Genomic DNA, 24,538 nt, shown 5'->3' on the forward strand with positions numbered 1-24,538 from the left:
TGCCTCTCGTTGGATTCTTCTCTGTAAATGAATTTGACAGTTTCTGTATAAATTCACCAAGTCTCTGCCTAACCTTACTAAGTTAGGCCTCTTGACCCTGCAGGTGAGGGAAGATTCTCCTCCACCCTCTTTGGGTCTCTGGCTGGGCCTGAGGACTAAACTGACATAAAACAGATTAACAGGAGAAAACCATACACATTTTGTTAAACTTTGACATATACACAGGGGCCATCACAAGAGAATGAAGACCTAAAGAAGTAACCAGAGCCAGAAACTTTTGCACGTTTTAGACACACAATAAATTTGTGAAGAATTGACAAGACAAAGCTGGTGTGGGGCAGAGATAGCAAGTGGTGAAGAGATAATGGCAAGATAAGGGTTACTGTCATAAGATTTGTTCCTACAGCTTTCCCAGCCCCCAGTCCCCCACCTCTGCTGATAAGAATGTCTTCCTTCCTTCTGCTATGGGGAAGGTATGTTTCACTTGGGAGTTTTATCTCGCTCTCAGGAAGGACAAGAAGTCTCAGAGTGTCCTTCTGCACCTGCTATTTCTTAAATGTCTTTAATTCAAAATAATGTGTCAAGATTATTTTAGGGTGACATGGTTTCCTTCAACACCTAGTCAAATGTTCATGTTGGCACTTGAATCAATTAGTATTTCAGTGTTTGTAATCCTAAATTCTGAAAGAGATGGGAATACCAGACCACCTGACCTGCCTCTTGAGAAACCTATATGTAGGTCAGGAAGCAACAGTTAGAACTGGACATGGAACAACAGACTGGTTCCAAATAGGAAGGCTGTATATTATCACCCTGCTTATTTAACTTATATGCAGAGTACATCATGAGAAACGCTGGACTGGAAGAAGCACAAGCTGGAATCAAGATTGCTGGGAGAAATATCAATAACCTCAGATATGCAGATGACACCACCCTTATGGCAGAAAGTGAAGAGGAACTAAAGAGCCTCTTGATGAAAGTGAAAGAGGAGAATGAAAAAGTTGGCTTAAAGCTCAACATTCAGAAAACGAAGATCATGGCATCTGGTCCCATCACTTCATGGGAAATAGATGGGGAAACAGTGGGAACAGTATCAGACTTTATTTTTTGGGGCTCCAAAATCACTACAGATGGTGACTGCAGCCATGAAATTAAAAGATGCTTACTCCTTGGAAGGAAAGTTATGACCAACCTAGATAGCATATTCAAAAGCAGAGACATTACTTTGCCAACAAAGGTCCATCTAGTCAAGGCTATGGTTTTTCCAGTGGTCATGTATGGATGTGAGAGTTGGACTGTGAAGAAAGCTGAGCGCCAAAGAATTGATGCTTTTGAACTGTGGTGTTGGAGAAGACTCTTGAGAGTCCCTTGGACTGCAAGGAGATCCAACCAGTCCATTCTGAAGGAGATCAGCCCTGGGATTTCTTTGGAAGGAGTGATGCTAAAGCTGCAACTCCAGTACTTTGGCCACCTCATGCAAAGAGTTGACTCATTGGGAAAGACTCTGATGCTGGGAGGGATTGGGGGCAGGAGGAAAAGGAGACGGCAGAGGATGAGATGGCTGGAGGGCATCACCGACTAGATGGACATGAGCTTGAGTGAACTCCAGGAGATGGTGATGGACAGGGAGGCCTGGCGTGCTGCGATTCATGAGGTCGCAAAGAGTCGGACATGACTGAGCAACTGAACTGAACTGAACTGAACTGAATCCTACTTTGATCAGACTTGAGTGGATGCTTCACTGAGCTTTGAGAAACCATAAGGTAACAGTATTGGCTATTTAGAATTTATTTTTTGAGAACACTAAGGCCAAAAGCAGTGCAAAGACAGCTCTCAGCCATATTTGAGTATATTTGGGTCATGCAACCCTCTTGCACAATTCACTTTGCCTATCTGATTAGAGGGATTTCTATTTGGGATAGGATTCCCGTTCATTCTAATATTCTAATTAGAACCCTTATTACTCTGTTTTGTTGTTGTTGTTCAGTCACTAAGTCATGTCTGACTCTTTATGACCCCATGGACTGCAGCTTGCCAGGCTTCCCTGTCTTTTACTATATCCCTGAGTTTGCTCCATCTCACATCCATCGAGTTGGTGATGCCATCCAACCATCTCATCCTCTGTCTCCCCTCTTCTCCTCTTGCCTTCAATCTTTCCCAGCATCAGATTCTTTGCCAGTGAGTCGGCTCTTTGCATCAGGTGGCCAAAGTACTGGGGTTTCAGCTTCAGCCTTAGTCCTAGTGAATATTCAGTGTTGATTTCCTTTAGGATTGACTGGTTTGATCTCCTTGCAGTTCAAGGGACTCTCAAGAGTCTTCTCCAACACCACAGTTTGAAAGCATCATATCTTGATGCTCATCAGCCTTCTTTAGGGCTTCCCTCATAGCTCAGTCGGTAAAGAATCTGCCTGCAATGCAGGAGACCTGGGTTCGATTCCTGGGTTGAGAAGATTCCCTGGAGGAGGAAATGGCAACCCAGTCCAGTATTCTTGCCTGGAGAATCCCATGAACAGAGGAGCTTGACAGGCTATAATCCATGGGGTCCGCAAGAGTCCAACATGACTTAGCGACTAAACCAACAGCCTTCTCTAGAATACTGATGTCTCACATCAGTACATGACTACTTGAAAAACTATAACTTTGACTATACAGACCTTTGTCAGCAAAGTGTTGTCTTTGCTTTTTAATATATTTTCTAGGTTTGTCATTTTTCTTCCAAGGAGCAAGTGTCTCAATTTTGTGGCTGCAGTCACCGTCCACAGTGATTTTGGAGCCCAGGAAAATGAAATCCGACACTGTTTCCACATTTCCCCCATTTATTTGCCATGAAGTGATGGGCCAGCATGCCATGATTTTTGTTTTTTGAATATTGAGTTTTAAGCCGAGTTTTTCACTTTCCTTTCACTTTCATCAAGAGGCTCTTTAGTTCCTCTTCAATTTCTGCCATTAAAGTAGAATCATCTGCATATCTGAGGTTGTTGATATTTCTCTCAGCAATCTTGATTCCGGCTTGTGAGTCATCCAGCCCAGCATTTCCTATGATGTACTCTGCATATAAGTTAAATAAGCAGGGTGACAATATACAGCCTTGATGTACTCCTTTCTCAATTTGTAACCAGTTTGTTGTTCCATGTCCCATTCTAACTGTTGCTTCTTGTTCTACATACAGGTTTCTCAGGAGGTAAGGTGATCTGGTATTCTCATCTCTTTAAGAATTTTCCAGTTTGCTGTGATCCACACAGTCAAAGGCTTTAGTGTAGTCAGTGAAGCAGAAGTAGTTGTTTTTCTGGAATTCCCCTGCTTTTTAATACTGTGTCCAGGTTTGTCATAGCTTTTCTTCCAAGTTGCAAGTGTCTTTTAATTTCATGGTTGCAGTCACCATACCCAGTGATTTTGGAGCCCAAGAAAATAAAGTCTGTAACTGTTTCCACTTTTCCCCCATCTATTTGCCATGAAGTGATGGGACTGGATGCCATGACCTTAGTTTTTTGAATGTTGAGTTTTAAGTCAGGTTTTTCAGTCTCCTCTTTCACCCTTATCTAGAGGCTCTTCAGTTCCTCTTTAGTTTTTGCCATTAGATTGGTATCATCTGGTTATTTGAGGTTGTTGATATTTCTCCTGGCAATCTTGATTCCAGCATGTGATTCATCCAATCTGGCATTTTGCATGATGTACTCTGCATATAAGTTAAATAAACAGGGTGACAACATAGAGCCTTGTTGAACTCCTTTCCCAATTTTGAACTAGTCCATTGTTCCATGTCCAGTTCTAACTGCTGCTTCTTGACCTGCATACGGGTTTCTCAGGAGATGGGTAAGGTGGTCTGGTATTCCCATCTCTAAGAATTTTTCAATTTGTTGTGATCCACACAGTCAAAGGCTTTGGCATAGTCAATAAGCAGAAGTAGATGTTTTTTTGGAATTGCCCTGCTTTTTCTGTGATCCAGCAGATGTTGGCAATTTCATCTCTGGTTCCTCTGCTTTTTCTAAATCCAGCTTATACATCTGGAAGTTTTTAGTTCAGGTACTGTTGAATCCTAGCTTGGAGGATTTTGAGCATTACCTTGCTAGCGTGTGAAATGAGTGCAATTTTATGGTCATTTGAACATTCTTTGGCATTGCCTTTTTGGTATTGAAATGAAAACTGCCCTTTCCAGTCTTGTGGCCACTACTGAGTTTTCCAGATTTGCTGGCTTTTTGAGTGTAGCTCTTTAACAACATCCTCTTTTAGGATTTGAAATAGCTCAGCTGGAATTTCATCACTTCTACTAGCTTTGTTCGTGGTAATGCTTCCTAAGGCCTATTTCATTCTCCGGGATGTCTGGCTCTAGGTGAGTGACCATAGCATTGTGGTTATCTGGGTCATTAAGAGCTTTTTTTTTTGTACAGTTCATCTGTGTATTCTTATCACCTCTTCTTAATCTCTTGTGCTTCTGTTAGGTCCTTGCCATTTTTGTGCTTTATTGTGCCCATCTTTGCATGAAGTGTTCCATCTTTAGCCGTTTTTTTATGTCAAATTGAGACAGTTCCTCTTACCTTTTCTCCCTGCTGACCTAAACCTCAAGCTGACTTGACTTCAGCAACAAACAAAATATGATAATGTAATGGTTGGGCTTGTTTTCCTTTCCGAAACATTTAGGGTTCATCATACTCTAGATGAGTACATACAACATTTTTGTGAGGTAGTAGGAGCTGGGTATAGTCACTTTGTTTTCTAGATTGAAAAATTGAAGATGAGATGATCCATTTACCCAGATAATTAAATTGCAAAGGTAGGATTTAGAATTTAGGTTTTCAGATTTTAAAAAACCAAGCCACACTGTCATTTCTGTTAGATCAAAGGGAATGTCTACTTAAGTTTTTGATAACTTATCTTTTTGTTTGAAGACTATTTGATGATATTCACTTCTCTCTCTTTTTTTTTGGCTACACCATAGGATCTTAATTTCCTGATCAGGGTTCAAGCCTGCATCCACCCCACTGCAAGGCATATTCTTAAGTACTGGACCACTAGGGAACTCCCCATAATGATATTCAATTATTGATACACATTTGACTAATTGGAAATATTAGTGTTTAATGAATTCATTGGCTGGATGCTGACCATTGATGGTATGAGATTATTGGTCTGGCAATCAGAGGAGAAGGAAAAGGATCCCTTTGTTAGTACAGTTGTATATTGGGCAAAAATGACTATATTTAGACTTAAAAGGTGAAGATTCTCAAGTTTCCATAAAATTGAATTATTATAACAAAAAGATTTTTCTTTCCTCCATGAAGAAAAATGGTAATAACCAAGTAACCCTCATATTTATTCTATTGTTGAAGAAAGAGACTACCCAAGTGTAGCTGGATGAAAGCTGAATTTCACACTTGCTGAACAAGGGAGAACTATACTTGCAGAATATGGTCCTCAAGACATGCAGAGACTTACGTAGGATTTTGAGGAAACGTGGAATTTTTAGGATTGTTTCTTTCCAAAATGAGTTTGGGACCCTAAACTTGGAGGTTAGGGACCAGCAAGCTATGAGGAGGAAGGGTCTTGAAGCAGGGTAGTTCCTAATCAGAACTGACTCTCCCAACTGTGTATGTAAGTGGAGATATTGATTAGCGTTTAAGGATTGCTTGATGGGGCATATTTAAAACCTGTTCTTTGTTTACTTGTTTCCAGCTTAGGACAAGAGCCAAAGAATAATCTTTTCCTTTCTTGAAGTTGGAGATTAGTTACTTTAAATTTTCTGTGTTTATGTCAAACCTTAATGTTAGCACTTGTGCTAATACAGCACTTGTGATTGTGCTTTTCTTCTGAAATTTAAAAAAAAAAAAAAAGTGGAGTGACTATCATTTGTTTTCCTGCCTACCAGTTTCAAGATTCTGTGATATTTGGGATCCAGGCAGTCACAAGGATTTGTTTTATATAGTTGAAAAGGTAATAGTGATTTATGGATTACTTTAATGCTTTAAACATTATGGTGAAAACTGTGTTACTTTTATGTTTATCTTTCTCTCTTGTGGGGGTGTGTTGTGTCGTATACCTGCCAAAAGTAGTCCTGATGGATGCTGTATTATAGATCTAAAGTTTGTTGTTTTTGCTGTTGTTAGAGGTACATGTAGAAGGGATTACCTTTTGAAAGTTAACTAGCAATTATTCTTACCAACATTTTAGAATGTTTAGGATTATATTGCATGCCTTTTCTATAAAGTAGGCAGAATCATGTTAGTGTCTGTGAATCATTTTATCACAACTGCTATATCATAGTACCATTTTTATAAAGTATTTTGGTTTAGTGTTTATTTTAAAATATTCTTATACTTTAGAATGAAGTAAAGAGCTATTTATGAGTATTTCCAGGAACTGTGACAAAAAAGTAGGCCTTTTTCTAAATTGATCTCTCACAGTAATATTTTAGTTTTAAAAAATGTTTTCCTATGGAGATGTTAAAGTCAGAGGGCATTATTTTCCTAGAAGTTCAAGAAGGCAAAATAAGTTGTTGGTATACTTTATTTTTTGTATTGAAATTTTATTTAAAATGAAGAGGTGGCAAGAATACATAGAAGAACTGTACAAAAAAGGTCTTCACGACCAAGATAATCATGATGGTGTGATCACTCACCTAGAGCCAGACATCCTGGAATGTAAAGTCAAGTGAGCCTTAGAAAGCATCACTACGAACAAAGCTAGTGGAGGTGATGGAATTCCAGTTGAGCTGTTTCAAATCCTGAAAGATGATGCTGTGAAAGTGCTACACTCAATATGCCAGCAAATTTGGAAAACTCAGCAGTGGCTACAGGACTGGGAAAGATCTGTTTTCATTCCAGTCCCAAAGAAAGGCAATGCCAAAGAATGCTCAAACTACCGCACAATTGCACTCATCTCACATGCTAGTAAAGTAATGCTCAAAATTCTCTAAGCCAGGCTTCAGCAATACCTGAACTGTGAACGTCCAGATGTTCAAGCTGGTTTTAGAAAAGGCAGAGGAACCAGAGATCAAATTGCCAACATCTGCTGGATCATCAAAAGAGCTAGAGAGTTCCAGAAAACCATCTATTTCTGCTTTATTGACTATGCCAAAGCCTTTGACTGTGTGGATCACAATAAACTGTGGAAAATTGTGAAAGAGATGGGAATACCAGACCACCTGACCTGCCTCCTGAGAAATCTGTATGCAGGTCAGGAAGCAACAGTTAAAACTGGACATGGAACAACAGACTGGTTCCAAATAGGAAAAGGAGTATGTCAAGGCTGTATATTGTCACCCTGCTAATTTAACTTATACACAGAATACATCATGAGAAACGCTGGACTGGAAGAAGCACAAGCTGGAATCAAGATTGCTGGGAGAAATATCAATCACCTCAGATATGCAGATGACACCACCCTTATGGCAGAAAGTGAAGAGGAACTCAAAAGCCTCTTGATGAAAGTGAAAGAGGAGAGTGAAAAAGTTGGCTTAAAGCTCAACATTCAGAAAACGAAGATCATGGCATCTGGTCCCATCACTTCATGGGAAATAGATGGGGAAACAGTGGAAACAGTGTCAGACTTTATTTTTCTGGGCTCCAAAATCACTGCAGATGGTGACTGCAGCCATGAAATTAAAAGACAGTTACTCCTTGGAAGGAAAGTTATGACCAACCTAGATAGCATATTCAAAAGCAGAGACATTACTTTGCCAACAAAGGTCCGTCTAGTCAAGACTGTGGTTTTTCCAGTGGTCATGTATGGATGTGAGAGTTGGACTGTGAAGAAGGCTGAGCACCGAAGAATTGATGCTTTTGAAGTGTGGTGTTGGAGAAGACTCTTGAGAGTCCCTTGGACTGCAAGGAGATCCAACCAGTCCATTCTGAAGGAGATCAGCCCTGGAATTTCTTTGGAAGGAATGATGCTAAAGCTGAAACTCCAATACTTTGGCCACCTCATGCGAAGAGTTGACTCATTGGAAAAGACTCTGATGCTGGGAGGGATTGGGGGCAGGAGGAGAAGGGGACGACAGAGGATGAGATGGCTGGATGGCATCACTGACTCGATGGATGTGAGTCTGGGTGAACTCCGGGAGTTGGTGATGGACAGGGAGGCCTGGCGTGCTGCGATTCATGGGGTCGCAAAGAGTCAGACACAACTGAGTGACTGAACTGAACTGACATGCTGTATTCACAGGAAATAAGCTCATCTTACTTAAAAAAGAATGGATGCTGTGTATATTCTATTTATATTCTGCCTATATTTCCATTCTTAACCTATAGCTTTTGTGTCTTCTACCATGCAGATGGGTACCATCCAGTGCTAAAGCAATATTTGTGATTTAGATAAAGCATATTAATGTGAAACCTCTTTGAAAATGTCAAGCATGGTCCTTGTTTTTGTTTACAGTCCAAGTTTCTGACCTGCTGTGAGAGCTAACCTTAAGAGGTTAATCTTCACCTAGTATCAAAATTGATGTTATAATATTCTTTATGAAAGAGCAGTTGATTAACTACTAAATGATACTCAGGTGTATTCATTCTTAACATTTTACTCTATAAATTTATTCTAAATAGGTAAGTTTTCTGGCAGAGTCTTCTGTGCCTGACTGTGGATTGATGTTTGTTGTTTAGTCACTAAGTCATGTTTGACTCTTGTGACCCCATGGGCTGTAACCCGCCGGGCTCTTCTGTCCATGTAATTCTTCCCAGGCAAAAATACTGGACTGGGTTGCCATTTCCTTCTCCAGGGAATCTTCCCCACCCAGGAAAGGAATCCGTGTCTTGTGTTTAATGGGCTCTCCTGGTAGCTCAATTAGTAAAGCATCCGCCTGCAATGCTGGAGACCCCAGTTCAATTCCTGAGTCCGGAAGATGTGCTGGAGAAGGGATAGACTCCCCACTCCAGTATTCTTGGGCTTCCCTTGTGGCTCAGCTGGTAAAGAATCCTCCTGCAATGCGGGAGACCTGGGTTCAATCCCTGGGTTGGGAAGATCCCCTGGAGAAGGGAAAGGCTACCCAGTCCAGTATTCTGGCCTGGAGAAGTCCATGGACTATAGTCCATGGGGTTGCAAAGAGTTGGACACCACTGAGCGACTTTCACTTCACTTTCACTCCTGCTTGGCAGGCAGATTTTTTTACCCCGAGCCACCTGGGCAGCCTGCCTGACCATGGTTATTGGGATTATTCCATAGTGTCTATAGTATGAAATAATGACTTTGAAATGTGGTTTTTCTCTGTGCACATGCAGTGAACAGTTGGGCTTTTATTGCCTAATGGTATGGTCAAAAAAGGAATCTTAGTCTAGGTGATCTTTTGTAGTAAATTGGGGAAAAAAACAGGTTTATGTGCTCTTCAATAAAAGCTTTGTTTTCTGGATTTTTCTAACATAATGGTTATAAAATGGTTTGTCATGAATTTAATTTACATTTCTTTGATTACTAGTGAGGCTCAACTTCTCTTTATTCACTTGCTAGCTACATGGATTTCATCTCCAGTTGCCAGATTTAGCAAATAAAAATACAGGACACTCTATTAAATTTGAATTTCAAGTAACAGTTTTTTAGTGTAAGTATATACTATGTAATTGTCAGGCCATACTTATACTGAATTTTTTTCACTATGTATCTTTAATTTAAACTTAATAGGGCATCCTGTATTTTATTTGACCACTTTAATTTTGTTTATCGGTGAATTGTCTGCTTGCTCTTACCCAATATTCAATTCTTGGTGTAGGGAGGCTATTAAATCCTTCCCCCCCCTTTTTTTAGATGTTGTGAATACATAATCCCAGTCTTTGGCTGTTTGTTAGTTTTGTCTAGAATGTCCTTTGTTGAATTTTGAGGTCCTTCATTTTGAGGCACTTGTTGTTATTACTTGTTAAATTCCATCAAAATTTCCCCATGGCCAGGTAAAGGTACACTTAAAAATACAAAGTCTCAGTTCCCTACAACAACAAAGGTTTAGTTCTTACTCATGACATGGCTGTGGCTGTGTTCCACACCCTCTGTTACATAAAGCCAAAGGAATAGGCTTTTTGGAGATGTTGCTGTTCTGTGGCTGAAGGGACAGCATGTGGCAGAATCAGGAGCTGGGACATGGCATGTATTGTTTTTCTTCATACTTTATTGGCCAAAGCAAACAAAATGGTTGAAGCTTGAAATCAGTCAGGCAAGAAGAATGATCTTGAAGTCACGTGGCCTGCCCTGATGTCATTGGGATGTGGTGGTGGAATCTTCCTGTCTTGAGTCACACAACCTCCAGGTAGGTAGCTCACCTTAACTTGAAGGAGAGAAAGATGGACCTGCCACAGAAGCCAGCGAAGGAAGGAGGAGAAATGACAAGCTTTGTATCTACGACCAGACTAATGTGGTTGCTTTCATGCGGTGCTGATTGAAGGCAAACAGGCCTGTTGCATTTTTGAGAGGATTGTATTGTGGCATTGTCAAAGATGCCACAAGTTTGGCTTAGAAAAACCTGTGGTGGTTTGACACTGACATCTAAAGCAACCGTTGACCTCCAAATTGGCCACCAGCTCTTTGCCACATCTTTGGAGCGCTTGCTTTTCTATATCTACTTCATATATGGCTAGAAAGGATGGCAAACAATGGAAACAGTGACAGACTTTATTTTTTTGGGCTCCAAAATCACTGCAGGTGGTAACTGCAGCCATGAAATTAAAAGACACTTGCTCCTTGGAAGAAAAGTTGTGACCAACCTAGACAGAATATTAAAAAGTAAAGACGTTACTTTGCCAACAAAGGTCTGTCTAGTCAAAGCTATGGTTTTTCCAGTAGTTATGTATGGTTGTGAGAATTGGACTATAAAGAAAGCTGAGCACCAAAGAATTGATGCTTTTGAACTGTGGTGATGGAGAAGACTCTTGAGAGTCCCTTGGACTGCAAGGAGATCCAACCAGTCCATCCTAAAGGAAGTGAGTTCTGAGTGTTCATTGGAAGGGCTGATGCTGAAGTTGAAACCAATATTTTGGCCACGTGATGCAAAGAACTGACTCATTTGAAAACAGCCTGATGCTGGGAAAGATTGAAGTTGGGAAGAGAAGGGGACGACAGAGGATGAGATGGTTGGATGGCATCACCAACCCAATGAACATGAGTTTGAGTAAGCTCGGGAAGTTGGTGATGGACAGGGAGGCCTGGCATGCTGCAGTCCATGGGGTCGCAAAGAGTTGGACACGACTGAGCGACTGAACTGAACTGAGAAAGAATCATGGAAAAAAAGAAAGAATCTTCCAGAGGCAAAACCAGCCTCTATCAGACACACTGACAAAAGGGATCCTCCCTTCCCCCCAGAGAACAGGACTGAGTTTAATTGAGGGCCTGTTTTCCCTGGTGGAGTGGGGAGTCTTTGCCTTTCTTGTCTAGCTGTATCTCATCATTGGTAGGGATATGTCTTTGCCATTCTTTACAGGGTGGGAGACTTAACTGCATTCATCTTATTTTTGGCCCATTGTGTATTGGGTGTGAGGGTGGTGTTAAGTCGATGTTAAGTCGCTTGCTCAGTCGTGTCTGACTCTTTGCGACCCTGTGGACTGTAGCACACCAGGCTCCTCCGTCCATGGGATTCTCCAGGCAAGAATACTGGAGTGGTATTTCCTTCTCCAGGGGATCTTTCCGACCCAGGGATCGAACTCAGGTCTCCTGCATTGCAGACAGACACTTTAACCTCTGAGGTAGTGGAGAGCAAAAGATACCTGTCTGTTAGTTTGTGGATCACTGGGCTGGGCTGGGCTGGAGCCACTTTGATATCTGTTGAAGAGATTATGCGTTGCTCAAAAATTGTAGACTGAGCTGAATCCAGTTTATTCCTTTAGGAAGATGACTGCCCAGAGTGGGAAAGAAGGTACCCTCCCACCTCTTGACATTTAGCTTGGCCTGTAGTCCCTATGTAGAAATTGTATTTCTTAGGCCTCTTGTAGGCATATGGACCACATGTCTGAATTTCGACCAGTAGATGGTAGTGGAAATAACGTGTGTGACTTCTAAATCATACTTGTATTCAAGTCTGCTTTAGTCATATTCTTTTCCCCACCTCCATGAGCAAAGTGTTGTAAGTCAGCTTCTGTCACAGAGACCAAGGCAGTGTTCCCAGGGAGTGGGGGAACTAGATAGAAGGAACCTCAGTGTCTGGACTTTTCTGGGACCACTTGTCTGTTCTGAACTATTACATGGGAGAGAAACTTTTCTTTCATTTGAGCCACTGTATTCTTGGTTTTGTCACAGCACATTAACCTATAGCCTAGTTAATACAGATGGCAGTGAGGTAAACAGGAAACAAACAGGGAAAGTTAGATTTGAAATTGTTCTTAGTGATTTTTTTTTCAGTTGAAGCTTTTCATTAATGTATTCTTTCTACGAAAATTTATTTTTCAAATTGTTTAGCAAAGAGTTTAGAAATAAGCTCTTTTACTTGAACATTGTCCTCTGATAGTTATGATATATTCCTTTTTATTTCCTGTGCATATGTTTTACATATCTATATACAATTCTGTATCTTGATATTTTCATGTAATACTTGTTGTCTCTGTTGCTGTAGAGTTCTTATACTTGCACGGTTATTGCGGTGTTCAGTTTTACCGTGCTTTAAAGTAATTACTGTGGGCTACTATGGACTGAATTGTGCCTCCCCTCCAAGTCATGTGGAAGGCCTTAAACCCCCATGAGACTGACTGGATTGGACATTGGGCTTTTGAGGGGGCGATTAGGGCTAGATGAGATCTTCAGCTTGGATCCTGATCCTATAGAACTGGTGCCCTCACAGGAAGTGGAAGAGACCCCAGAGCGCTCTCTGCCATGTGAGAGCAGGATGGGAAGGAGGCTGTCTGGAACCCAGGGAGAGAGGTCTCATCAGGACCCACCATGCTGGGCTGTGGTCATAAAAATACCCAGAGAGTGATGGTGGGGGGCGGGGGGTGGTGGTGTGGAGCTGTGATGGGCTGGCGGCCTCTTCTGGGGGAGGGATAGGGTCCTGCCTCTTGATAAGGTTTCAGGTTACACAGGTGTATGCCCTTGTCAGAATATATTAACTAGTACACTGAAGATTGGTGTGTTTCATGCATGTTCAAAAGAGGGGAAAAAAATGTAATACTCAACTTGAGTTAGGAGTTATGTGAGTGCTGAAATATTTAGAGGGAAGAGAAACATTTGCAACTTAGCAATGCATACAATGCATTAAAAAAATTCAGAATGACTGGGTAGCTCAGAAATCACCAGGATTTTGGGGAGAACAAATTTATGTTTGCAGGCAAAATCCAGATCTCAAAGGATCGAGTAGTCAAAGGGAATTGTAAAAATAATGAGTTGAAGCTGTATTACAAGACACTTGACTCTGAAGAGAAAGGGGCAAATAGGACTGGCAGGAGAGAGGCAGATGTCTGGGGAGGAATATTAGTTTTCTTTGTTCATTTGTTTTCTTTTTTTTTTTTTAATTAGTTTTATTTTATTTTTAAACTTTACATAATTGTATTAGTTTTGCCAAATATCTTAAAAAAAATTAATTTATTTGGTGCTGCTGCTGCTAAGTCACTTCAGTCGTGTCCGATTCTGTGCGACCCCATAGACGGCAGCCCGCCAGGCTCCCCCGTCCCTGAGATTCTCCAGGCAAGAACACCGGAGTGGGTTGCCATTTCCTTCTCTGATGCCTGAAAGTGAAAAGTGAAAGTGAAGTCACTCAGTCGTGTCTGACCCTCAGTGACCCCTTGGACTGCAGCCTTCCAGGCTCCTCTGTCCATGGGATTTTCCAGGCAAGAGTACTGGAGTGGGGTGCCACTGCCTTCTCCGTCATTGGGTCCTAATTGTAACAAGTGGGATCCTTGTTGCGGTGTGTGGACTTAGTTGCCCCATGGCATGTGGAATCTTGGTTCCCTGACCAGGAATCAAACCTGTGTCCCCAGCATTGGGAGGCAGATTCTTAACCACTGGACCACTAGGGAAGCCCCTGTTCATTTGTATTCTGATGGGAGAGATTTGAACGTGTATGTGCTGTGGAGGAAAAGCCTGATGAGAAGGGGAAGGTAAAGGTGAGGGGGTGGAAGTGGATCAGGGATAGGGGAGATCCCTAAGGAGAGGGGCTAGATGGCGTGTTTTAGAGCTCTGGTTCAAAGTTACCTTTGGACAGGAAGAGGTACATCCTTCCTCCACGCTGCCAGGAAGGAGGTAAGAGTGGGTGTGTGGCCGTTGTTAGGGGGATGGAGGAAGCTGAGGGAGTCTGACCTATTGACCTCTCTTTTGTTCCTGTGGAGGTGATGTAATTTACTGAGTGGATGGGAGAGTAAGAAGTGTGAAGACATGGATGAAATTTTTTCTGTGGGCGGAGAGCGAGCCCTAAGAAATGGATGGGCTACGGATTGGGAATGGATTGGGAACTCCGGAAAAATGAATGTCCCCTGATAGGGGACCGTGTGTTTGCGGAGCCCCCAGTCACCACAGCTGGGGCTTTTCATAACACTGATTTCTGGATGGCTGGGGTGTGGGACTAAAGAAGTAGATCCTTTGATTTGATTAGGGGAAGGACAGGCCAGCAAGAAAGTTCAGAGTTTAGGCAAAGGAGTGGCTGCAACATGGGGTGATCGGATCCAAGATGACAGTGCACAAGAGGTAAAGCTTGGGGCATGGTTGGTGGGTCAGGAATGAAATCAGAGAGAGGTGTGGGGAAAAACTGGAGCCCTAAACATACTTCAGATCAACTATGACTTCTTCATTCCTTCAAAAATATTGAACATTTTTCTTCCAAACACTGTTCTCAGTGGTCTGGCTCCTGAGATCAAACAGAGATCAAAACAAAGTCTGTACCCTGGTAGAGCTTCCTCCTAGCAGGGAGGTAGAGAGATAATTTCGGATGGTAAGACAGTGTTAAAGAGAAAAACAAAGATGGGTCAAAGGTCAGCAGGTGACAGTGTGAGCAAGTGAAGTGACTTCTGGGCAGACTTGACACGGAAGGCAGAGCTCTGGCCAGGGCTGGGAATCGGGAGTGAGGCGCGGAGAGGGGCATGTGGCGTCCAGGCTTCGCTGCGGACTTAGGATTTGATTCAGGTGTCCTGGGAAGGAGGACACCACAAGTCAGAAGAGAGACCGTCTGCCTTCTGAGGGTTCATATTGGCTGCTTTTCCAGGAATTGATTGGCAGTGGGAGGCAAGGAATCTGGGGAGCCAGAAGGAGGAGGTCCTGGGCCCCGCAGGCAGCATGTGGAGTTGAAGGTTTGAGTAGCCGCGTGCTTCCTGATGAAGGATCCCGGACTGTGCTCCTTTAAGCAGACGCGCCTGCTCCACAATAGGCATTCTTTTCAGTGGAGAAAGGCCCGACCCTGACCCTGACCCTGACCCTGGCTTATTCCGCACCCTTTCCTGTTTTTGACTCTGCTCCCCGGCAGCTTCATTATTCATTCTCCCCTTTTGTCCTCACCTCATCTTTCAGATCTGATGCACATTGTTGTCTGCTTGGCCAAGACTTCCTCTAGACTTAGGTGGTCAGACCTTTTCGTTGCAGTCTGATTTCAGGCTTCAGAAGACGTCCGTGGAGGCCTAGTATGTAAGACAGGTCAAGTGCAGTGCCCGGCTCCTCACAGCTCTTCTCTGACCCCTAGAGCAATCAATCCTGAGATGCCTCCAAAAAATGCCTGGTGTCCCCTTCACACTGTGGAAAAGCCCTGCCTTGAACCGTGGTGCTGTCTCTTGCACAGGCCCTTCCTGGGTCACCTGGGGTCGTGCTCCCAGCTCAGCTGTGCCTTCTTAATCCTCCGGCACCTCCAGCCAGAGGGAGTCTGGGGACCTCCAGTTACAAAGTAGCGTGCTGAGGGCACTCAGAACTATGAAGCGGGCATGGCATGTCTTCCCAGTATTAGTTTTACTTGCTGGCTGTTACTTGATTTACTAAATTTGCACAGCAGAGATGGATGGAGTTCTAATAATAAGCCATGAATTCTGTCTTGCCTTCTCACCAAATCCTTATATTGACCCTAATTAATAGAATGGTAAATGCCTTTTTATAACAAAAGAGCATAGATATGTTATGATATAGAATATACCATTAGTGGGAACTCTTTAAGAGAAAAAAACACCAGTTTGAGAAATTTAAAGTTTGCCTGGGCTACTTAGGGGCTGGACTTTCAGTCTTGTGAGGATTATTTGGCCCATCTGCTCTGCATTGGGAATACGTTGGTAGACAAGGCTAGAGCTCCCTTTGTATGGTGGTGGATTTTTGTACTGTGTTTTTGCTTTTATTTTTAATGGAGCTATCATAATATTTTTGTTTGGTACGGAGTAGGAACTGGTCAAGATAGAGTCTTGGACATTCAGGTTTTTCTGATTGAAGGTAAAAGTATGAGTATTTTCCTCCTCTAGTCAAGTTTCATTTTGACCAATATTGTTAAAGTAAGCATTCAGTTCAGTTCAGTCAGTCAGTTCAGTCGCTCAGTAGTGTCCAACTCTTTGCGACCCCATGAATTGCAGCACGCCAGGCCTCCTTGTCCATCACCAACTCCCGGAGTTCACTCAAACTCATGTCCATTGAGTCGGTGATGCCATCCAGCCATCTCATCCTCTGTCATCCCCTTCTCCTCCTGCCCCCAATCCCTCCCAGCATCAGAGTCTTTTCCAATGAGTCAACTCTTCGCGTGAGGTGGCCAAAGTATTGGAGTTTCAGCTTTAGCATCAGTCCTTCCAATGAACACCCAGGACTGATCTCCTTCAGAATGGACTGGTTGGATCTCCTTGCAGTCCAAGGGACTCTCAAGAGTCTTCTCCAACACCACACTTCAAAAGCATCAATTCTTTGGTGCTCAGCCTTCTTCACAGTCCAACTCTCACATCCATACATGACCACTGGAAAAACCATAGCCTTGACTAGACAGACCTTTGTTGGCAAAGTAATGTCTCTGCTTTTGAATATGCTATCTAGGTTGGTCATAACTTTCCTTCCAAGGAGTAACTGTCTTTTAATTTCATGGCTGCAGTCACCATCTGCAGTGATTTTGGAGCCCAGAAAAATAAAGTCTGACACTGTTTCCACTGTTTCCCCATCTATTTCCCATGAAGTGATGGGACCAGATGCCATGATCTTCGTTTTCTGAATGTTGAACTTTAAGCCAACTTTTTCACTCTCCTCTTTCACTTTCATCATTGCAGCATTATAAAAAGGATTTGCAAGTGATGGCCTATTAAGGTCAGTACTCAAAACAAGGTCATTTGAGGCCACAAAATAGTTTGGCTCTTTGGATTATTTTAAAAACCAGAATATCGCCTATTTTAAAAGCTGTCATGTTTCTTCTGAGTTGAGGGTGGATCTTTAAGTGTTAAGATGAAAAATTTCTTTCTTTGGATTGTTTGCTGTTAAGAAATTGATTTTGGGCTAGGAATTTTTCATCGTCCTGCCAAATTATCAGGCTAATGAGAACAAAGATTTGGTCTCATGAATGCATCCTGAGCTAAGAGTCAGTTATTGTGCCTGCTATATAACACTTCATAACACTGCATCTTTGATATGACTTGGAGAGCATATTGTCTGATTATCCATACAGGACAGCATCAGGGTTGAACTGGGGGAGACTCCTTGGATGTTCTGTCCCAATATTGTTACCTGTATGTGGCCGCCTTAAGTTAATAAAAACAGGAACTCTCGAGTCTGACAGTTCTTAAGTCTGTTTAATCCCATGACATGCCACTTCTATCTGTACAATGGGAATGGCAACAGAGCATCTGTTCATTTAGTGCAAGTAGCTGCACTAAGATGAGATGATATAAAGAAAAATTATATATCTGATAATCTACTTGTACCAAGAATTTATACAGAATGCTTATAACTCAGTAATAAAAAGGACAGATAACCCAATTTAAAAATTGGCAAAGCTGAATAGACATTTCTTCAAAGAGGACTTACAAATGGCTAGTAAGCACATAAAAGATGTTCAACATCATTAGTCATGGGGTATGCAGATCACCACAGAAGATAGCTGCCACAGCCACTACCTGACTGTAATCAAAGATAGGTGATGAGAAGGGTTGATAAGAATGTGGAGAAGTTGGAATGTTCGTACATTGCTGGTGGGAATGTATAAAGGGGCAGCCACTTTAGGAAACAGCATGGAAGTTCTTTAAGGGTTAAAATGTGGAATTACCATAGTTACACAGCAATTCCATTCCTAGGTGTATACCTCAAAGATATGAAAACACATTCACACAAATACTTGCACATGAGTGTTGATGATGCAATTATTCCTTCCTAACAGTTAAAAAGTAGAGACAACCCAGATGTCCATCAAGTGATGAATAAACAAAATATATCCATGCAATGGAATTTTATTCAGTAATAAAAAAGGAAAAGTGCTGATACATGCTGTAACATGGGTGACTCTCGAAACATCATTGTATATACCTTGATTGCGTTTGTATGAAATGTCCAGGATAGGTCAGTCATAGGGACAGAGAGTAGATTATTGGGCTGGGGTGATGTATAAGGAGTTTCTTTTCGGGATGATGAAAATGGTCTGAAATGGTTTGTGGTAATGGTTGTACAACTCTGTGAATATACTCAAGTCAGTGAAGAGTGTACTTTTAAAGGGTGAATTGTAGAGTAGGTGAGTTACATCTCAATAAAGCTGTTAAAAAAAGAATAAATGAGGTAATACGTAGGGATATACTTTGAGCTATTTGAGAAGATACTAGTAATATTATAGTTTGACTGTAAGGCTTTTAAATAGTAGCAGGATGACTTAGTTATTTTTCATCACTTGCAGGTCTGTGATTTTAGGCCATGACTCAACTTTATAAGGCCATAACTCAGCAATATAAAATGTTGAAAATGTCGAAGCATAAAATGAAAACTGCTTGGCTTACTATTTTTATTTAATAGGATTTTCTGAATCAGTTAATTGGCAATAAGTAGAATGTGTCATTAAGGAATTAGGTTTTAGAGTCATAAAATTTTAGAGCTGAAAGAAACTTTAGAAGTCGTCTATTTGAGCCACCCTCATATTGTTTTGTAAGTAAGAAAACTTGAGTCCTACAGAAGCTAACTGAGGTATCCGGTCACAGAGTTGAGTAAGTGCTAGAACTGAGTCACTGTTCTTTGTTGATTGTTGTTGTTTAGCCGCTAAGTCATGTCCAACTCTTTTGTGACCCCATGGACTGTAGCTCACCAGGCTCCTCTGTTCCATGGGATTTCCCAGGAAAGAATACTGGACTGGGTTGCCATTTCCTTCTCCAAGGAGTCTTACCAACCCAGGGATCAAACCCATGTCTCCTGCGTTGGCAGTTGGGTTGTTCACCACTGAGCCACCAGGGAAGCCCTCTCTGTTGATGACTGTTGGTTTTAGTGCTATTACAGTATCAATAGCAGCTATTTCAATGCTTTCTTTGGTGACTTCCTTGGTGGTCCAATGTTTAAGACTCCACGCTTCCACTGCAGGGAGCAGGATTTGATCTCTGGTCCTGCAGTCCATGGCAACCAACCCCCACACCCTCCTATACATAAAAAAAGCAAAAGAAAAAAACCATAAATACTTACTATTTATGTGCTTTGCATTGTTGGGTACTTTATGTGTGTTATCCTGGTTAATCTGCCCAACAGTCTGTGCAGATGATTTGTTTCACCTGTGTGTGAGGGTCCTGTTGCTGCTGTAACAAATGAAACAAAAACATAATGGCTTGAAACAGCGCAAATGAATTTTCTTCCAGTTCTAGAGGTCAGAAGCCTGAAATGGGTGTCCCCGAGGGTTCCTAGTGGAGAAGGCGATGTCACCCCACTCCAGTACTCTTGCCTGGAAAATCCCGTGGAGGGAGGAGCCTGGTGGCTGCCGTCTATGGGGTTGCACAGAGTCAGACACGACTGAAGTGACTTAGCAGCAGCAGCAGCAGCAGCAGAGGGTTGCTAGGGCTGCTTCCTTCCTGGAGGCTTTAGAGAAGGTCCATGTTCTTGTCTTTTCCATCCTCTAGAGGCTGCCTGCCCTTCTTGGAGCACCTCCTCCTTCCATCTTCAGTATAGGAACGGGTCTTTCGAACACGGTTCTCAGGTTCTGACTCTTATTCATCCCTCTTCCCTTTCAGACCCATCTCAATTATCCAGGATACTCTCTTTAATTTTAAGGTCAGTTGTTGGGACTTGCGATCTTAGTTCCCCTTGTTATGTAACCTACCATCTTCACAGGTTTCAGGGATTAGGATGTGGAAATCCTTGTGGGGAGGTGTCATCATTCTGCCTCCACAATCTGTTACGTAGGGAGTTTGAGGTTCAGAGAAGTTAGATAGATAGTCCAGGGTCTCAACTCTTGTATATGAAGGAGCTCGAGTTTAACCCAGTCTGTTATGTAGCATATCTCTCACAATGACCCAGCCTTTTCCACAAATGCCATTTGATCCTTTTCCACAAATGCCATTAGGGTAAGTAGGATGGTTGACAGTTTTCAAACAGTAAATAGTTATGTCTTCATAAAGCAAAATCCCATTTACTTTAGCAGTATCAAGAAATAGGCTGTATTACTATGAAGCAATTAAAAGTGTGGTAGAGAATTCTATTTATTGATGTGGGAAAGTCTTTATGACTCCTCAAGACTTTCGGTTCATTACCCCGTCTCCCCTCTGCCATTTCTCTGTATTGCTGAGTTCCCTTGGTCGGTCATCAGTCCTTCCTTATCCAGCCTTCTCCCACCCCAGTTCAGTTCCTCACCTGCGGATGCCCACCATTCCTTTGCACTCCTTTGATCTCCTCCTGTCTGGTAAACGCTCAGGACTGAATGAACCCCACTACCTGCCTGGTTTTGCATTAATGACCCACTTGGCTGCCTCACAATTGGCAGCAGTCTCCCCAGGTGTCTTGTATCTCCCTGCCCACAGCGTCCCTCCTGCGGGCTTCCAGACCTTACCCTCCTGTGTTGCTTGGCATGTCAGCAGTTCTCCATGCAGGGACCTCAGCTGCATAGTGCTTCCTTTTGGGAACCCTCTGCCTTTTTCACACCACCCTTTCCTGGCTTTCCTTTTCCCATTCTGGCTGGTTCTTCTCAGTCTTCTGTGCTGGTTCTTCCACTTCTGCTTCACTTCTCAATGGAGTTCTTCAAGGTTTAGTCCTCTTTTATACTCACCTTGCCCTTTTGATTTAAAAATGATCTATTTGAGTCAGTCTTCCATATTTGTGTTTCTCACCCTCGGCACTAGTGACCTTTGGGGTGGGATGACAGTCTGTTCCAGGGCTGTCTTGTGCATTGTAGAATGTGTAGCAGCATCTCTGGCCTCTACCCTCTAGATGCCAGTACACCTCCCTCTGTCCCCGATGTGACAATCAGAAATGTCTCCACTCATTGCTGAGTGTCTCCTGGGGGATAGAATCACCCCCAGTTGAGAATCACTTATCAAGCCTGAAGTCCCTTCTGAGGATCAAAAGATGATGCATTTTTGGCAGCCTTGTGCATTTTGAATTCTCGTAACAAATTTAACAGAACCAGAATGGACTCTTGTTCTTTCTGTGGATTTCCTGTCCTCTAGCTTTCTTCATTTCAGATCATTTATGACCTTGCAGGGCATTAGAGGTGGTTTGGCTTTTGTTCCGAGTGAACTTGTAAGCCCTCAGAGAGTTTTGGGCTAAGAAATGGTAGGATCTCACTTAGGTCAGATCTTTGTTGAGAGTAGACTGTGAGTTGAAGGGTTGAAGCAGGAAGACTAGTTTAGAAACTACTGTGGTGATCCAGGTGAAAAGATGGTAGGAGCTTGCACACGGTGGTAGAGGATGTGGTAAGCAGTGGTATCTTCATAATTCTAAAAGGTACATGCACCCTGATATTCAAAGCAGCACTGTTCACAATAGCCAGACAAGGAAGCAACCTAAATGTCCAAAAACAGAGGAATGGATAAAGAAGATGTAGAATATATGTGTGATGGAATATTATTCAGCCATTAAAAAGAATGAGATAACGCCATTTGCAGCAACATGGATGGAACTAGAGATTGTTATACAGAGTGAAGTAAATCAGAAAGAGAAAAAGTCAGAAAGTAAATTATCAGTTGTATGTGGAATCTAGAAAAATGATACAGATAAACGTATTTGCAAAGCAGAAATAGAGATATAGAATAGAGAACAAATTTATGGTTGCCAAGGGAGAAGAGGGGGGTAGGGTGAATTGGGAGACTGGGATTGAAATATACACACTGCTGCTGCTGCTGCTAAGTCGCTTCAGTCGTGTCCGACTCTGTGCGACCCCATAGTCGGCAGCCCACCAGGCTCCCCCGTCCCTGGGATTTTCCTGGCAAGAGTACTGGAGTGGGGTGCCATTGCCTTCTCCAATGCGTGAAAATGAAAAGTGAAAGGGAAGTCGCTCAGTCGTGTCCGACTCTTAGCAACCCCACGGACTGCAGCCTACAAGGCTCCGCCGTCCATGGGATTTTCCAGGCTAGAGTACTGGAGTGGGGTGCCATTGCCTTCTCCATATGCACACTACAATGGCACCCCACTCCAGTACTTTTGCCTGGAAAATCCCATGGATGGAGGAGCATGGTAGGCTGCAGTCCATGGGGTCGCCAAGAGCTGGACACGACTGAGTGACTTCGCTTTCACTTTTCACTTTCACACATTGGAGAAGGAAATGGTAACCCACTCCAGTGTTCTTGCCTGGAAAATCCCAGGGACGGGGGAGCCCGGTGGGCTGCCATCTATGGGGTCACACAGAGTTGGACACGACTGAAGTGACTTAGCATAGCATAGCATAGCATGCATAAAATAGATAACTAATGAGAACCAACTGTATAGCACAGCACAGGGAACTCTACTCAATGGTAGGGTGGTGACCTAGATGGAAAGGAAGCCTAAAAAAGAGGGGATGCGTGTATACATACAGCTGGTTCAGTTTTCTGTATAGCAGAAACTTAACACAAACATTGTAAAGCAACTATACTCCAATAAAAATTAATAAAAAAGAAGTGGTATCTTTGGTTGAAGCCTTAAGTACCAGTAGCCTTCAGAAGAGGAATGCATTGTGTCATCATGAGAATATCTTCATGTGATTTGTTTATCATGTATTTTCTAAGATCTCAAAGGAAGAAGATGTTGGTGGATCAGAGTGAGAAGAGAGTAGCAAGAACCCAGGCACTTACATGTTTACTGTCCTCAGTATGTACCTTAAAATATGCTTAATTCTGAATTCTGTTATAGAGGGTGTGGATGTCTCAGGGCCATCTCTTAAGAGAGTGCAGAGGATACCTGCTCTAGCCGCTCCTGTCCCAACCTTGTGATGTGGTGGAATTTGAATTGAAATGGGTGAGGCCTTGGGATGAAAGGGAATTCCCTGGCTGGATTTTAGCAAAAGGATGGGAGTAGGACTGGAAGAGGGAGGTTAATGATTTATGTGAATGTTTATGCACATCATGTCTTTATCAGGTCCAGCTAGTATCAAGAGCTAAATATGTTTAAAATCACATTTGAGAAAAAGGAATAGAGTGTACTCTTTATTGGATTTGTGGGGGAAAAAAATCATTAACTCAAGAATTGGAGCAATGACAGACTCCCCAAAGAAAAGATCACCAGTTTGAATATATAAAATTTAAGACTTTTTCACAATGAAAAAAAAATAATATAACAGACTGGAGGAAATGCTCATATCATGTGTGACTGAGTGCTAATTATCTGTAATACCTGAAGGATTCTCTCAAACTTAATGAGGAAAAATAATGTCAAGATTTAGTATATTAGTGGACAGAGAATTTTAGCAGATTAATAAGTAATACAGTTAGTGATAAAAATGGGTAATCAAAGAAATGCATTTTAAATCAGCCTTGAGTTATCCCTTCTCATCTCTCAGAAGTACTGAAGTTCAGATAACTCCCTGTTCTAGTGAGGTTTTAAGGGACTGGGGCCATTTGCTTGTTACTGTTTCTTATGCTGTAGCTACTTCCTGCTGCTGCCTTTCCCTCAACATGACGCAGCGATTTCAGACTCCTCTCTTGTCCTCTCTCTGTCTTCTTCCTGAGCTCTTCCCTGGAGAACAAATGTTGGGGGGGGCCTCCCACCCAAGTCAGTGCTGCCGCTGAGCAGCCCTCTGAGTGGCACACAGCACTGCACTGCAGTCTGGGGTGTGTGAGTCACCCCTGCCACTTGCCTGGGGTTTCTTGAGCTTAGGGCTGGGCAGTTGTGCCTCAGAGCCTTGTACACAGTAGTTGTTCAGTAAATGGTGAATGAAAGGATTGAAATTTGATGAATGTTTTAATGGACTGCGGTATGTTTTAGTGGACAGTCGTGTTAGTTCCATCATTCTAATATGGTCACTCTAATTATGAGTATAATTTATGGCGAAATTTTGTAACCAAGTACAAAATGGTATATTTAGCGTGATTTCAGCTGCATTTGAAAGCTTTTATAATATGGGATTACCATGTACACAACAAGCACACATTGCTATATATAAAATAGGTAATCACCAAGGACCTACTTTATAGCACAGGGAGCTCTCTTCAATACTCTGTAATAACTTATATGGGAAAAGAATCTGCAAAAGAATATATATATATATATATAACTGAATCACTTTGCTGTACATGTGAAAGTAACACAACACTGTAAGTCAACTATCCTCCAGTATAAAATAAAA

At 42.3% G+C, this 24,538-nt stretch overlaps 1 protein-coding gene across 12 annotated transcripts in view; it reads left to right on the forward strand.

Annotated features, from left to right (window-relative positions):
• ZNF438 (zinc finger protein 438) overlaps nt 1-24,538 on the forward strand; it is a 207,508-nt gene that overhangs the window by 15,004 nt on the left and 167,966 nt on the right. The window contains exon 1 of one of the 12 annotated variants that reach the window (XM_059892520.1): nt 1,341-1,763. The exons of the other annotated variants lie outside the window; for them this stretch is intronic. The gene's annotated coding sequence lies outside the window, so the exon portion shown is untranslated. Of the gene's footprint in view, nt 1-1,340; nt 1,764-24,538 lie in introns of those variants that run through there. 12 annotated transcript variants of the gene reach the window in all.

Source organism: Bos taurus, chromosome 13 (genome assembly GCF_002263795.3).
Source record: "Bos taurus isolate L1 Dominette 01449 registration number 42190680 breed Hereford chromosome 13, ARS-UCD2.0, whole genome shotgun sequence".
NCBI lineage: Eukaryota > Metazoa > Chordata > Mammalia > Artiodactyla > Bovidae > Bos > Bos taurus.